The sequence below is a fragment of the Meles meles genome, chromosome 13 (assembly GCF_922984935.1).
Source record: "Meles meles chromosome 13, mMelMel3.1 paternal haplotype, whole genome shotgun sequence".
Lineage (NCBI taxonomy): Eukaryota > Metazoa > Chordata > Mammalia > Carnivora > Mustelidae > Meles > Meles meles.
Genome location: NC_060078.1, coordinates 64246471 through 64262251, shown reverse-complemented (window position 1 = coordinate 64262251; position 15781 = coordinate 64246471).

Sequence of the window (15781 nt, the reverse complement as noted above, 5' to 3'; positions counted from 1 at the left end):
TTCCTTCTCTTCTACCTCTCTCCCTTCTCCCTTGCACACACTCTCTCCACTCAAATATTTATTTAATAGAAGTTTCTTTCTTGTTTTCCACATAATCACTTTTACTCTCTATTGAAATATTCTCATCAAGGTATTTATATACAATAGTACATCTTATATTTTTCTATAGAAAGTCTTTGGCCTACATAGCCCTTCCTTTACTGCCCTACTACTTCTCTTTTCCCCTGAAAATCAAAGTGAATGAATTTTCTATAGTCAATGTCTACACCATCTCACTGGTTCTATTCAAGCCACACCAAAAAGCTTCACGACCACCATTCTATTTGAGCAGTTTTAGTCATGATCGATAATCATTTCCATTTTACCCAGTACAATGGTCCTCAAATATTCTCTTACTGTATAGTGTGATTATGTGATGACATTAGCCATTACTCCTTGAAATATGTTCTACTGAGCTTCATAACATCATACTAACCTCTACCCTCAGACCATTCCAACTTGGTCTTTCTGTTTCAATCATCTACCTCTGCTCAATTTCTAAATGTTTTGTCTTCTATTTGCTTCTTTGTCAATACACTCTCTATTTCTTGTTGGCCAATATCATTCAGCCAAATACAGCTTGCCTACTACCACTGTAGCTCAAATCTATACTTAACTGAGCTCAAAACTTAAACTTACTGATTGTTTGACACCTCCTTTTAGATATTTAGTACATATCTCAGAATTATAATGTCCCAAATCAAGCTATACATTTCAGCACTATCAAATGTGTTTCTCCTGTCTTTCATATCTCAGAAAAAGGCATCAATATTAAGGGATATAATCCTGGGAACCATTCTTTATGTTTGTTTCTCACCTCCCTCATCTAAGGCATCAGTGAATTCCATCAGTACCGCACCTAACACACATCTTGAGCCTCTCTACCTTCATTATTAATATGCTAGACCATTCCAAATTTTTTTGTCTCATGGACTATTTCCATAAACTTATAATTAATTTTCTGTACCCTGTCCTGCATGATAACAATACAGACTTCTTCAGAAATTAAGAATAAGCTTTGAGATTTAAATCCAATAATTTCATTATCTTGACAAAGCCCTTCATTGGCTTCCCACTGTCTTGTAATCAAATCCAAACTCCTTACCACAGTCTTAAAAGATCTCTAGGCCCCTGCCCTCCTTTCCAATTCTTTTTCCTCTCCCATCCTTTTCCCCCTCACCTTACTCTTATTCTTTGATCCTTATGCTTATAACGTTGGTTTTGTCCACCAAAACAAGTTAGGCTTAAGGTCTTTAAGCTTAATGACTTAACCCTCTAGAATATTCAGTCTCAATATCATTGCATGATGGTTCTCTAACATATTAATGTCACTTTCCTAATAACTGTCTATGAAGGAACACAACACATACACACACACACATTCTCTATCATGGTATAATTTATTTTCTTCAAAATGCTTATCATTATCTAGAATTACCTTATTCAGTTATTTGTTTTTTTAACAGAATGTGTTTTTTTTACCATTATAACCCAATCTCTACAAAAACAAGGACCTTGTCTTTCTTATTCCTTGTATCCCAAGAACCTAGAACAATATCTAACACACTGATATTGAGGACATATTGTCATAATCAGTAAATTGCATTTTAAAAAATTAGCAAAAAAATGAATAAAAATTATTTTTCTCTTAATTGGAGGTGAGGTGACAGGCTTTTTTTAAGCAAGACTGAAATAAAGTTGTCAACATGCAGATTATTTGACCTCTAGCTTGGAACTGCATCCTATTCATCTGGCTCCTTTCTATCAGTCACGATGTGTAATTTATGATGGGTGCTTACTAATTATATCCTTAAGAAACTCAGAAACCAGGGGGCAAGAAGTCAGGGTTGAAGCAGGAGCACTAAGGCCTCAAGAACAAGTGTCATGGATAATTTAAAAGACCTCTTGTGGTTGAGGTTAGACATCACAGATTTGCAATAAAGTCCCAGCACCAGGTCACCCGTCCAAGGACACTCTCTCCAAACAATACCAGCGTACCTTACATAAGGGAGCTCTTAATAAGAAACCACAGCTTAAGAAAATTAAATATTAACAGATTTACTTTCTCCATTAACAGTCTGGTGTTCCCTGAGCACCATTTAAAAAGTCTTCAAATTAAACAGAACCATCTTTGTCTCTGGAGCCAATCTCAGCCTGGTAATCATTTTCCAGGTGTAGGACTGGAGGCCTCTGTGAGGTGTCTACACGTATCAACGTCAAGCGTGGTTCTCACATATGTCCACACAAGAGTTGGCAGTAATTGGCCATGTGGGGATGAAGCTTTGGCCCTAAGGACTGAATAACCCCTGGTCAAACATGTACCTGCCAGAAAAAATTGAGGCCTGACTGCAAAAATTAGAAAACAGAGAGCATCTTTTGTCCCTTTCAGGATTTCAGAAAAAGGAGACTTCCTATCTGTTGGCAAAGTTACCCCCAGTATTCTCAAATCTTTGGACATCAAAGAGCCTGAACTGAGTACAACAGGCTCCTGAAACATTATATCTGTCATCTTTCTGCATTTTCTACCCAGAGGCTTAAACACACACAGAGAGACACACAGATACACACACACACACACACACACACACACACACACACACATCCCATTTGGGTGACTGCTCTGTCTGACATTGTCCTCATTTTCCTCTATATGTTGGGAAGTTCAGAGGAAATAGAAGATACATTGTGTTCCCTAGTTATGATGGAATTTGTTCCCCAGGGAAAGGACTAAAAATCAATACCATAAGGCATACCACTCAGATACTCCAACATAGAGAATTTGTAAGAAAATTAGCTATAATGTGGGACAAAATGGGGAAGAACAACAGCCTCTGGGATTAATCCAAGTCAAATATGGTAAATCCAGTGTAGGCATCAGACAAGTATCCAGGCCTAAAGAAGCATGATCGAGAACACAGTAGAGTGAGAAACTGTATAATAAAGATTGTAGAAGTGCTAGAGTCTAGTCATTCAACCCAATGTCTCTGTTGGAAAATACCATAAAGAACAATAAAGCAGGACCCAGACCCTAAATATTACAGCCTCTATGGAAAAGGCAGGTCAAATGGGGTTTAGTCAACCTATACCACCTTTCTACATATCTTGTCCTTCATGGAAAAATATGTCTGGGATAAAGAAAGGAACAGAAAAGAAACAATTCTGCCGCAATAGCAACAGACAGGTTATCTGTCCATCTGCAAAGGCATAACAAGATGGCACCTACATTGATCTGACTAGTTCATACCCACTTCCACAGAACAGTCTTCCAGAGTGGCTGGGAGGCTATTCAGCTAGTTGTGGGAGGCACAGGGAGAGAAATTCATTAAGATGACAAGTTAGAGGGCGCCTGGGTGGCTCAGTGGGTTAAGCCGCTGCCTTCGGCTCAGGTCATGATCTCAGGGTCCTAGGATCGAGTCCCGCATTGGGCTCTCTGCTCAGCGGCAAGCCTGCTTCCCTCTCTCTCTCTCTCTGCATGCCTCTCTGTCTACTTGTGATCTCTCTCTGTCAAATAAATAAATAAATAATCTTTAAAAAAAAAAAAAAAAGATGACAAGTTAGAGAAGAAGATCACGAGGTCAGTCCCAAGCACTGAAGCTGTCTTCCAATGAATGGTTTGCTGACTATTAGAAATAACTGTCTCTACTTCTCTGGAAGAATCTTTTTTTTTTTTTTAAACATCCCTTAATAGGTGTTCTTGAACTAGGATGAACAACTTTTCCAAAACAGGAGTTGATCTAGAGTCATTTAATCAATAGATTCATAATTAACCCACAAGTTTTGTAAAGCACTATACCACATGCTAGGGATGCAGCGGGGAAGAGCAAGTCTGATAAACTTTCCCAGTGGAATTCTACAGAGAAAATGCAGCAAGTAAACAGGGAGTCACAATGTGAAATGACACTAAGGCACTAGGCAGCAGGGAGGTTTCCTAGAGCAAGTGGTGTCTGCACAGACTCCTGAAACCTGGTACAAGTCAGCTGCATGCAGAGAAAATGGGAGAAATGGTGTTCTGTGCAGAAGAAAGAACATGTGCAAAGCCTCAGAAACAAAACAGAAATATGAAACATTTGAGGGATGGAAGAAGTTTAGTAAGACTGATCTGTGGCATGCAAGGCAGTTGTGGGGGAGAGAAATGGAGAGAGAGATGGGAGAGGTAAGCAGATTGAGATCATGCCGAGCTCCAGAGGCCTCTTCAAGGAGTTTGATCATAGGGCTCTTTTCCTCCTCAGAGTTCTTTCAGTATTTACTAATGATGCCAAGATCTTGGCACTTGATTCATTCTCTAGTATTGTTACCTGCGTGTGTGTGTGTGTGTGTGTCTGTCTGTCTGTGTGTGTGTGTACATGTCTCCAGCGAATATATGAGCACCCAGAGGAAAACAATCAGCATTTCACTTCTTTAAGGATCTTTGGATGCCCTACAAGTAAGAGTTTGATCAATAATTCTAATTGATTGGTTAATACAATCAATGTTTCATGACCTTGAACCCATGACTGAGAGCCAGGTGTATCAAGTCTCCATTCAGATTAAACCAGTAAGGCTTGGGAGGCTTATGTCCACAAGAAGAGATAAAATAATAAAAAGAGCAAGCAAAGTTCCAAGGAGAAATATGACACCATATATAATTAAATGTGAACAAATGAAGTCATTAATATTTTTAGCCCTTCCCATGTGCTGCTCAGTGCTCTATGTTCCTTCAATGTATTCCTTCACTTCTTCTCAAAATAACCCAGGGGTTATTATTCCCCATCTTCCAGACAGGGAAAAAAGGCACAGAGAAAGTAAGCAGCTCACCCACAGTGACAAATATTCAGCCCTAAAACTGGGACCCAAAGGCAAGCATTCTAGCTCTTCAGTGTACCCTTCGTCTCTGGGCAACACCGAATCCTATTATAGACACACACACCCCACACAGAAATAAGCATGGACCACTGTACACTAAAACATTAATCATGTCTTGCAGCCATCCAAAAAAAAATGAAATCTTGCCATTTACAAGGACATGGATGGAACTAGAGGGTATTATGCTAGGCAAAATAAGTCAATCGGAGAAAGACAATTATCATATGATCTCACCGATACGTGGAACTTATGAAACAAGGCAGAAGATCATAAGGGAAGAGAGGGAAAAAATGAGACAAAATATAAGACTCTTAATCTTGGGAAACAAAAATTGAGGGTCGTTGGAGGGGAGTTTGGTGGGGGAGATGAGGTAACTGGGTGATGGATATTGAGGAGGATATGTGTTATAGTGAGCAGTGGGTATTATAGAAGACTGATGAATCACAGACTTGTACCCCTGAAACAAATAATACAATATACACTAATTAACTGAGTTTAAATTTAAAATAAGAAAAAGGGCGCCTAAATTTAAAATAAGAAAAAATTTAAATAAAATTTAAATTTTAAATTTTAAATAAGAAAAAACAAATTATACAATATACACTAATTAACTGAATTTAAATTTAAAATAAGAAAAAAACGGTGGGTTAGGGCCTCTGCTTTCCGCTCAGGTCATGATCTCAGGGCCCTGAGACTGAGCCCAGCATTGAGCTCTCTGCTCAGCAGGGAGCCTGCTTACCCTGATCTCTCTCTGCCTGCCTCTCTGCCTACTTGTGATCTCTCTCTGTCAAATAAATAAATAAAATCTTAAAAAGAAAGAAATAAAAAAACATTAATCATGTCCATCTCTTGAAAATATGACGTTTAAATTTATTTATTTATGTATTTATTTATGTATTTATTTATTTATTTATTTATAGCTATCTGTATTTGTCACTTTTTTGTGGTCTGTCCATCACAGGTAGAATAGTGAAGGTTGTAGAATTCCAGAATGTCAAATCAAAAAGTCACCTAAGAAACCCTAACATCTAAGACCTTAACTCTAAAGACGAAGTAACTTAGACCAAATGCAGTGAAGTGACCAAGTTACTTCATCCATCCAGTGCCTGCTCTCTGCCAGATTGTTCGGGCACTGAGAATGCCTAATAAGTAATAGCAATCAAAATAATGAAGACCATACTCCCTCCCACCCCCTCCCCCCCAACTGGAGCCTTCATGCCTATTGAGAGAGACTGGCAATAACAGAAGAAAGCATAGTGTAAGGTAGAAGTGAGTCACTGAAGATCAAGCAGGATAAGGGGTGGAGAGTCTTGATGGGTGGCTTCCTGGAGAGAGTGGTTAAGAGAAGGCTCTGTGAGACGGGACATACCAAGACAGCCTCGTGAAGAGCCCAGGAAGAGCATCCCAGGTGGAACCAGCAACATGGGGAGCCTCCACACTGAGACATGCTTGCGCATGAGCAAGGGGACCAGCACCACAGGAGCCCGGTGTGGGAAGGAAAGAATGTTAGACAATGCAGTGTGAGATTATCCAAGAGCCAGGTCAGGAAGGATATGGTAAGAACTCTGGAGAGTTCTTGGGAAGTTATCAAAGGGTTTGAAACAGGGGTGATCTGACTTTATTTTTATTTTATAGAGAACATTCTGGCAGCTGTGTGAAAAGATGATGATAACATGGACTTTGGTGGAATAGTGGTAGAGATGGTGAAAAATATATTTGCTCAAAGAATGGGTGAAAAATATTAGAGAAATTTCCCTCTCTAATATTTCAGTGAAGGGTGACATTGAGGTAAGTAGTAGTAGACATTGAAGACAGAAGTTAATATTAAACCTAGGGCTCTTGAGTTTTCAACTAGGGCTCTTTCGATTACTTCAGGATAGTAGAAGCCATGAAGGGATTCTTATCATCTCATCTCAGAGGAAAACAGTACATTCACAGTTAATAATTTTTATTTTAAGTTTCAAAAAGAAGAAAAAGAGAAAGAAAGAAAGAAGAAAAGAAGCAAAAAACATTAGAGAGATTTCTCATTTCCCTATTTTCCCCCTTCTCTTAGAATTCAGGGTAAAGGTAATTATAGCCTAAAAGCCTCAGAAAGGCAATAACAATTTCAAACATAAACGGAGGCTCTGAAATGTATGGTTTTAGCTAAGCAGTGGCAGCCATTTTAAATCCCTTTGTTTCTGGGTTAAGAATGGCAACATTTTGCTTATTTAAACTCATGGCTTGATAAACTCAGGTTTTAGCAGAAACATAATGCATCAGCTATAGTTTGGGTGTGAACAGAGCAATCTGGAGAGCTATTGCTTTCCGATTCCTGAAATAGCTTTTGGACAGCGTGCTCACTCAGGCTAGACAGATTTCATCTGTTCACCTTGTCTTCATCTAGCACCGTCTTTCTTCCCTGTTCTCTGAGATTCTAGCAAGTAGAGAAACCTCTCTTAAGCTGGGCTTTTTAGAGCAGACTTGGGGAGGAGTTGTTGTTGCAGTAAGGCACTGCACCAGGGTCCCCAGGTGGGAACAATGTCCCAGGTTTCCCTTCCCTGGCCCAGAGGTGCCACTTTTACTCACCCAGCATGTCCCCCATTGGAAAACCATCACTAACCCAAATGCATCCCATCCAAGCCCACAACCTTTTCGCATGTTAGAATGTGAATTTATTACCTGTAATAACCTTTTGAATCTTCATTTCTTATGGGTTCAAGAGTGATGATGACTTTTTTCCCCCAGTTCTTTCTAATGCCACCTTTATTAATGCCATTACTGAGGTAATAGCCAGTGGAAAAGAATGGGAACGTTTTATTTCTCATCTTCCACTCACTCTCCTTGATAGTGAACATGGGGCTCAATTAAAAGAACATTGTTATGCATTGTAGAGGACAATGAGGTCCTTAAGACCCCCCTCTGTGAAGAAGCAAGACTGGGCCTTGACTTTGCCCTTCATCTGAAAAATCCTCTCTAAGATTCTTGCATTTTTCCATATCACACTTCTGGGACCCCCGAGACTGGGCTAATTTTCTAAGAGAGATAGAACGCAGTTTCTAAATATCAGTCATCGAGTGACTGTTTCTAGCATGTTCTGTCTAAATCAGTGAGTCCTAACCTTTGAGACAGGGGAAAGAGGAAAAAGGGATGTATGCTGTTAAAGGCTACACTATTGGGGAATATGTTTTGAGAGATTACAGAAAAAAGAAAGCAAATGTTTAACAATAAGTGTGAATGCTACCAGTCACTTATCTAGTCACAGGAAACCCTCCCCATCTCTCTGCCACTGTCAGGTCAGACTCTATCACCTTGGGCCAAGTTCACACACACAGGTGAAGCAGGGTTGATCGGGCCCCCATTCTTTTGAATGGCTGCACTCAACCAGCTGCTCTGAGGAAAGAGGAGTGCTGATGGACTTGGGGCAAAAAGAATGGGGGGAGAAGACAATGGGATGATCTGGAAAGGTCTGACCTCTGCCCAAAAGGGTGGGCCACCCTGGGGAGCTACAGTGGAGTTTATAGTCAAAGAACCACATATGTATTTTAAGCAGCAACAGAATGGTGATACCTCCTACAAGTGAATGGGAGGGACATTCCTTCTTGAAAAAAGCACATGAGCTTTAAAATGAGATAGACTTTGGTTAATTATCGGTTCTAGTACTTATTAGCATTGTGACCTTGGGTGAGTTTCTTGACCTCTCTGAATTTCAGAATCCTGATCAATAATGAGAGCACCTAAGTCATAGACTTGTTGTGAGGATTAATACAGTTTGTTCATGCAAGAGCACTAAGTGCTGAGTCTAGCGCATAGTAGAATTTAGTCAGTGTTAGACACCACTACCACCATGCATACCAAAAAAGGATTCAGAGCAAATGCACATTAAGGCTGGGCATGAAGGAGGGAGTATAGGAAGGATAACTGTACCTAAAATGGATGGGGTGCATGGGTGGCTCAATGGGTTAAAGCCTCTGCCTTCAGCTCAGGTCATGATCCCAGGGTCCTGGGATCAAGCCCTGCATTGGGCTCTCTGCTCAAAGGGGATCCTGCTTCCCCACCCCGCCGCCTGCCTCTCTGCCTACTTGTGATCTCTGTCTGTCAAATAAATAAATAAAATCTTTGAATAAAAGGGAGACAAAAAGTCTAGAAAGAGAAAAGCAAGTCCATTTAAATATGGACTTGGACTTAAATATGGGGGAAATTAATATTATAATAAATATGGGAGACTTTAATATGGGAGACATAAATATGAGAGGAAAAATCCCCTTACATATTATCAAAAATGTGGCACGGACCCAAACCTCTCGAAAGATTCTTGTCCTCAGCCTGTTCTCAGGGACCTTCCAGGTCACCTAGTAAAAGGATTTTTCATCATGATCTTTTTGTCTTTCTGATTCTATTTCCATCCAGCAAGAATCAATGGTCAGTGGAGCACTGAAAGTTCCAAGAAGTCTCATCCCCAAACATTTCTAAGTCAACAGATCATCATTATGAGAGTCATGTTCATACTAGTATTTTATGCAGGAAAAGATACAAAAGGAAAGGAACTCCCTGCCTCCTGTTTATCACAAAGGGGGAAGCTCCAATTCAAGGAAAGGCCTTAGTGTCTGAGAAAGACCATCTACTTTGGAAGCAAAGAAAAAGGATTCCACAGATGAGTCTATTACTTACAGTGATGCTTCCTTAAAAACTCTTCTGCTTGCTAAGTCTTGGTTTCCTCATCCATAAAATACAAGACGGTAAAATAAGAAGAGGAAAAATAAGTATCAGTGGATGAAAACTGACCAAAAATGGACTTTTTCAAGCAGGCTGGAACTCCATAGAGATAGTATGGGAAGTACTTTCCACAAAACAGCTTGTGTTTGTCTCCTATCCCTGCTATAAGAAAAAAAAAAAAAAAAAAAGGACTAAAGTCATGTTAAAAACAAAATGAATTTATTCCCTTATAGTTCTGGAGGCCAGAAGTCCAAATCAAGTTCACTAGGAGAAAGACAAGATGCTGGCAGCACCTGTTCCTTCTGGAAGCTCTGTGTTCTTGCCCCTTCTAGCCTCTGGGGTCTGCCTGCTTTCTGTGGCTGTGACTCCTCCCACCTCTTGCTTCCATCCTTATATCCGTTTCCTCTTCTAAAATTAAATCTCCCTCTACCTCCTTCTGAGGATACTTGTGCTTCCCTCTAGGGCCCATCCAGAAAATTTGGAATAATCTCCCCATCTCAAGAACCATGATTTATTCACATCTGCATGACCTCTTTGTCCCATAAGGTAACACTCAAAGGTTCTAGAGATTGGAACGTGGATTCTGTCAGCCCCCCTCAGATGCCACTTCCCTACTTCTTCCCCTGTCTGGTCAGAGGAAGAGTGGGCAGGTGCCTCCATGCTTGGAGGCAGGAGCGAAAAGATGTGCCAGCTGAGGATAAGAGAGGGATACAGGGCCACCGCATAGTTTAAGAACTTTAAGAAAGATTTTGAGGAGCCTAGATTTGAGAAGACTGAGATGTGGAGGATGGATTGATCATGAAATGGAAACTGAACTTCAGCCTCACAAAACACACCAGAAGCTGCTAGAAGCAAGCAGGTTACTTCTCGAATTGCATTAGCTCCGAGGGGTCTAATCTGTGTCGGTGACTGGCAGCTATGCCCTGAGTAAACCCATCATGACAGTTTGGCTCCAGGCTGTCTTGAAGACAAACAAGGACATAAATATCATAACTCATCAATAGTCGGAATGGAACCTTCTGAGAGAAGACAACGCCAGGATGGTTAAGACTCTTTACACAGAGATCACTCACCACACACACACCCCAAAACAGGGCCTAGATGATGAAAACAAGCAAAGGCTACCATGTTGTAGGAGCCACGCTAACATTACGATTTCTATTTACTTTATGAGCTGTTAATTGGATCCCTAATAATCAGTATCAGATACAGACAGGCAGGGCCCTTGAAAGCAGCGAGGAGGCTTGGCTTGTCAGATATATCATTCTGGAATTCTGTTCTTTTGTTGTGTGCTCTTCTATTCGGACTGTAATTCAGTGTTTGTGTGTGGGTGTGTGTGTGTGTGTCAGTAATTTTATTTCTACTTTACTCAGTGATGGGCTTACTTATCTAATGAGCTACATGACATTGGGAAAGTCTTTAAACCCCTCTGACTGCCATTTATCCTTTTTAAAAACACAGGAGACCACCTAAAATGGTCTCTTCAGGCATCCCATTATTTTTCACCTCACAACCCACACAGAATAAATGTCACACTGGGGAAAACAGATGAGGCAGTCCATTGCCGGGGTTCCTGGCCCAGGGGCTCTGCTGTCCCAAGCTTTGCAGGTCCACCCGAAAGCTAAGGATCCACTGGCCCGCACACCTGTAAGCCACTGCGATTCCACAGTAGGACTTGGTGGTGGAGGGTGGTGCTGCCTGGAAGAATTAAAGTCTGTGGGATCCCAGCTCTGCCATCTCCTGAACCGATGATCTTTCCCAGCTTGAATCATACCATTTCCTTAAATCACACTCTCACCAAAGGCATCAGTCCTGTGTATAAAAAGATATTGGGCACATTGGTGCTTGCTAATTTTTTTTTTTTTCCGCTTTTTCCACTTTCTATGCCTCATCTGAACAGACCTACTTTGTAATTCTTTTGCTTAATATTTAAGTTGCCTGGTCCTCCAAGCTTGTTTCTTTTCTTTCTCTTTTTTCATACCTGAATTTCTGGGATACAGGTCTATTGTCAAAATACAAACCATACAGAAAAGGGAGAAACAAAAACTACTCCCAAATTCCATTACCTGGAGATGACCAGTTTCAGCATGTGGTGAAATCTTTCCAGATTATTCTTTATGCCATATCCTGGCATGGTTTTGTATACACGCTGTCATCCTTACCTCTCTTTGCCACTTAGCGATTGGTTGCGGGTGTGTGTCCGTCTTCCCTTGTGATGACTGGACTGTATTACTATGTACAAGTTAGGCCATTGAACATGTATGCAATTTCTACTTTTCTCTAATTCAAAATAATATTTCAAATTAGCATTTTTGTGCACATTTCTCTCATGGTTTCATGGCTAGTGAAATTACAGAATTCAAAGGCGTAGACCATTTATGTTTTGATAGATGGTGATCAAACCTGCTACCCAGAAAGCATGAACGTGCCCTACTGGTATTTTCTGTGTGTTTCTGGCATCGCAGTCCCCAAGATTCAGGGTAATGTCACTCCTCTGGGAAGCTCTTCTCGCCTCCCTCAGAAATGTAGTTGTTTTCTTCTCTGTTCTCTGCCAGATCCTTCCATATACCTCTACCGTGGCTTGCATGACGTGCACAGAACATATTCCTCATGTCTGTCTCTTCTGGGACTGCCGGTCCCTAAAGCACAGAGCTCACAGGAGGCCATACGCAGCACCCTGGCCTCTGGTTTCTGACCGTCTGGACTCAGACACCAGCTGTGACATTTACTAGCTGCGTGGTGTAGAACATGCAATTTACTTTCTTTCCCCTTCATTTCCTCAGCCGCAAAATGGAGACAGATGCGATACATACTTCATAGGATAGGTGTGAGAACTAAGATGAGATACTGTGTTGTATAAGTCAGGCTTCTCCCGAAAAACAGAACCAATAGGACATCTATCTCTATCCCTATCACCATCCATCCCTAGTTCCATATCTGCATCCATTTCTACCTACTTACCCACCCAGAGAAAGATTCAGTGCAAGGAACTGGCTCACACAGTTAGGGACACTGAGACGTCCCCCCACCTGCCCTCTGCAAGCTGGAGACCCAGGAAAGCCAGGGGTGTCATTCAGTCTGAGTCTGACGACCCGAAAACCAGGGTAGGCCATGGGGTGAATCCCCACGAAAGGGCAGGAGAAAATGAGATAAAGATGTCCCAGCTCGAGCAGTGAGGCAGGAAATAGGGGGGATTCCTTCTTCCTTCACCTTCTGCTCCCCTCATGCCTTCCAGCGATCTGTGAATGCCTGCCCAGTATGGGAGGGTGATCTCGGTGCTGACTATACCAATTCAAATCTCATTTACCCAGAAACCTCCTCACAGACACACCCAGAAATAATGTTTACTCTGGGCACCCCATGGCCCATCCAATTAACATAGGAAAGTAACCATTTCCTATGTGTCAAGTGTAAATTAGTTAAACTCAGTGACAGAAAGAAGTAAACAGTGAGGGCTCTTTTTGTGCTAGGCACAGTGCCCACTGTATTTCTGATGAATTACCAATTCACTTGGTAATTCACTTGATGAATTAACAATTCACTTCCAGGTCATCTTAACAGTATTTTACTGGTTTCTTAATTTCCAAAGTTAACACTTTATAACCCTTTGCTGCTTATCTTTCGGGAACACATTTTTGCTCCTATTTCCTCTTGCAAAAAAAAAAAAGTGTGTGAAAGGTGATTCCTGAGACCACACCAACTCAGGGTAGCAGAGAATGATAAAATGATAAACCTACAGATCCCAAAGATCAACTTTCCCACTCTCTTACACTGCCTAGAACTCTCCGACCTGCAGGCTAAGTTGCTCATAACGATAATGATGGGAGTAATAATAACAGTAACGTTGACTGAACCTTTCCTATGTGCCTTGATAAGCACTTTGTGTACATAATTTAGTCCTCAGGAAAGCCAATTAGGCAGGCCCTCTTCACCCCATTTTGCAAATAACAGAGAGATGACATAAATGACCTGAGACTATGCTGCTATAAGTATCAGTCAGTTTTCAAGATGAGATTTAAAAGAAAAAACTCCGTGTTCCCAAAACTCTAGACCACCCTGAGGATCGAGATGCTCCATTAGTCTGGAAGGATGCCCCAGGCCTCATCCAGTCGGGATCTTGGCAGTGGGGCTACCAGAGACGTGGCTGAACCCCGCAACGTGGCTGAACCCCCCACGTGGCTGACCCCCATGCGGCTGGCCATAGAGTCCAGAGCATGCAGCCTCTGCTGGCATCACAGGAGACTCTGACTCACCTGCTGCCCTGGAGGCTGCCTCCTGGACCCAGGCCACCATACGTGCCAGCTTCACACACCTCTGGTGGCTCTTTTGTGCTGCTTCTGTATGAAGTCGGGTCACCTTCCTCTTTTCCTGTGTATCCTGCCAGGCACCTCCTGCCATCCCTTCAACGGCAGACCCAGCTTGGTGGTCTTCACTAAAACTGTCACTAAAAATGTCTTCCCGCTCTCCATTTCCAGTTCTAATTTCTGTATCCTTCTCTAGAACAGAAGAAACCTGAGTGCCTATAGAGTCAACTGTGAGAGTAAGGTACTAGTACGCGAGGCCAGGGGAAATGCTGGGAACCTTGCCACAATGGAAAACCCAAACACATTCTAAGTAAGGCCATGGCCATATACACGTAAGAATACAAGTCCAGATAAAATGGAAATGCATGTTACTAGACCTATCAGTTTTTACTTTACAATGAAGGTAGAAATCTAAGCAAAAGAATAAATTCCAACTTAAAAATGTTAACAACTAATTCCAGTCTCTTTAAGCATCTATGATCTAAACCCAGTATGCCTGCCTTCTTTCTCAACCTTGTCTCCCCGTTATTTTCTTCAGAAGTGATAAGCTCCACCCAGCTGAATATTCACTCTGAGTTGCCCCGCTCAGTAGCTCCAATTCTTTTGCCTAAAATCCCATCCCTGTCTCTGCTCCGTGGTCATCACTGCATGTCTATAATGTATCCATCCCTTGAGAACTTCTTCCATTGATATGCCCTTAACAGGTACTCAGATTTCTGTTTCCCTTCTAAAATTTAAAGCATTGAATGTCTGCCTTGTATTTTGAATTATTACATGTAGGTCACACACCCCATGAGATGTGAACCCCATGAGACCAGAGGGAAACAGGACCTCTCACGTTTTATCTTCCTACGTGATTATCAGTCACTAAAACCCAGCAAGTGCTCCCTGCAAAGTGCAAGCTAATTTAGAGATGTAGTGTCTGCCATAATACAAGCTAATACTTTTTGAATACTTATTACATAGAAGATGCTACTACAGACTTCACATAAATAGCTTCTATATTATTCTCAGTAACTTCCTGATGCTCTTCTTTCTTCCACCTTTTCTATTCCAAATTAGGAAACTCTGGCACAGAGAGGTTAATTTGCTTGTCCAACGTCACACAGCTATTAACCAGCAAACACAGTATTTGAACCAAGTCAATGTGTCTCCAGAGACTCCGTGTAGGCTACTATGCTGCATTGAAGGTTAGTGGAAATAGAGAGTTGCTGACCAGAGATGATGTGCCCATGGGGTGAGTGTACCAAGGACAAACAGCATCTGTATATCAGGAAATGAAGAAGGGATCTTCAGAGAGTTTACTTCAGGGGGACTTTACCTCAACATAAAGGGCAAATAAGCCAAAAAGTCTGCTCCCAACAAAGATGGCACCATCCTTGGAACTCCAATACTTGCCTACTTGGCTCCCCTATTTTCACACCACAGAGGAAAGAATGTTCCTCATAAATAATCCTTAAATGTAGACCCTTTTTAAAATGAGTTCACATCACAGCTGCCACATTTACGGAAAGCACAAGGGAATCACTGCCCTTAACGGTACAAAAATAGGAAAAGGACTAGAGTTTATTTCCACTGTTCTCTTCCTGACTAATGGACAGAATGACAGAGTGATGCCCATAAAGCCACACTACCCCCAAACTAGTCCCAGGGCTGACTGCCTTCCACCTGTACACAACTTAAATCCAGTGGTAACCCATGTTTGGCATTAGATGGAAGGTGAGAGACAATAATATACAATTCTGCTATTTGTTTTAGGAAACATGGTATTATTATTCTTAATCTGGGCTGATTTGATCCTAAATCCTAGAATTATCAAAGTGCTTTCCAATGACTGGTTGGAAGACATCCCCAGGACTCTTTACCTAAGATATAAAAGATGGTAGCAGGTGTGCTAGAAA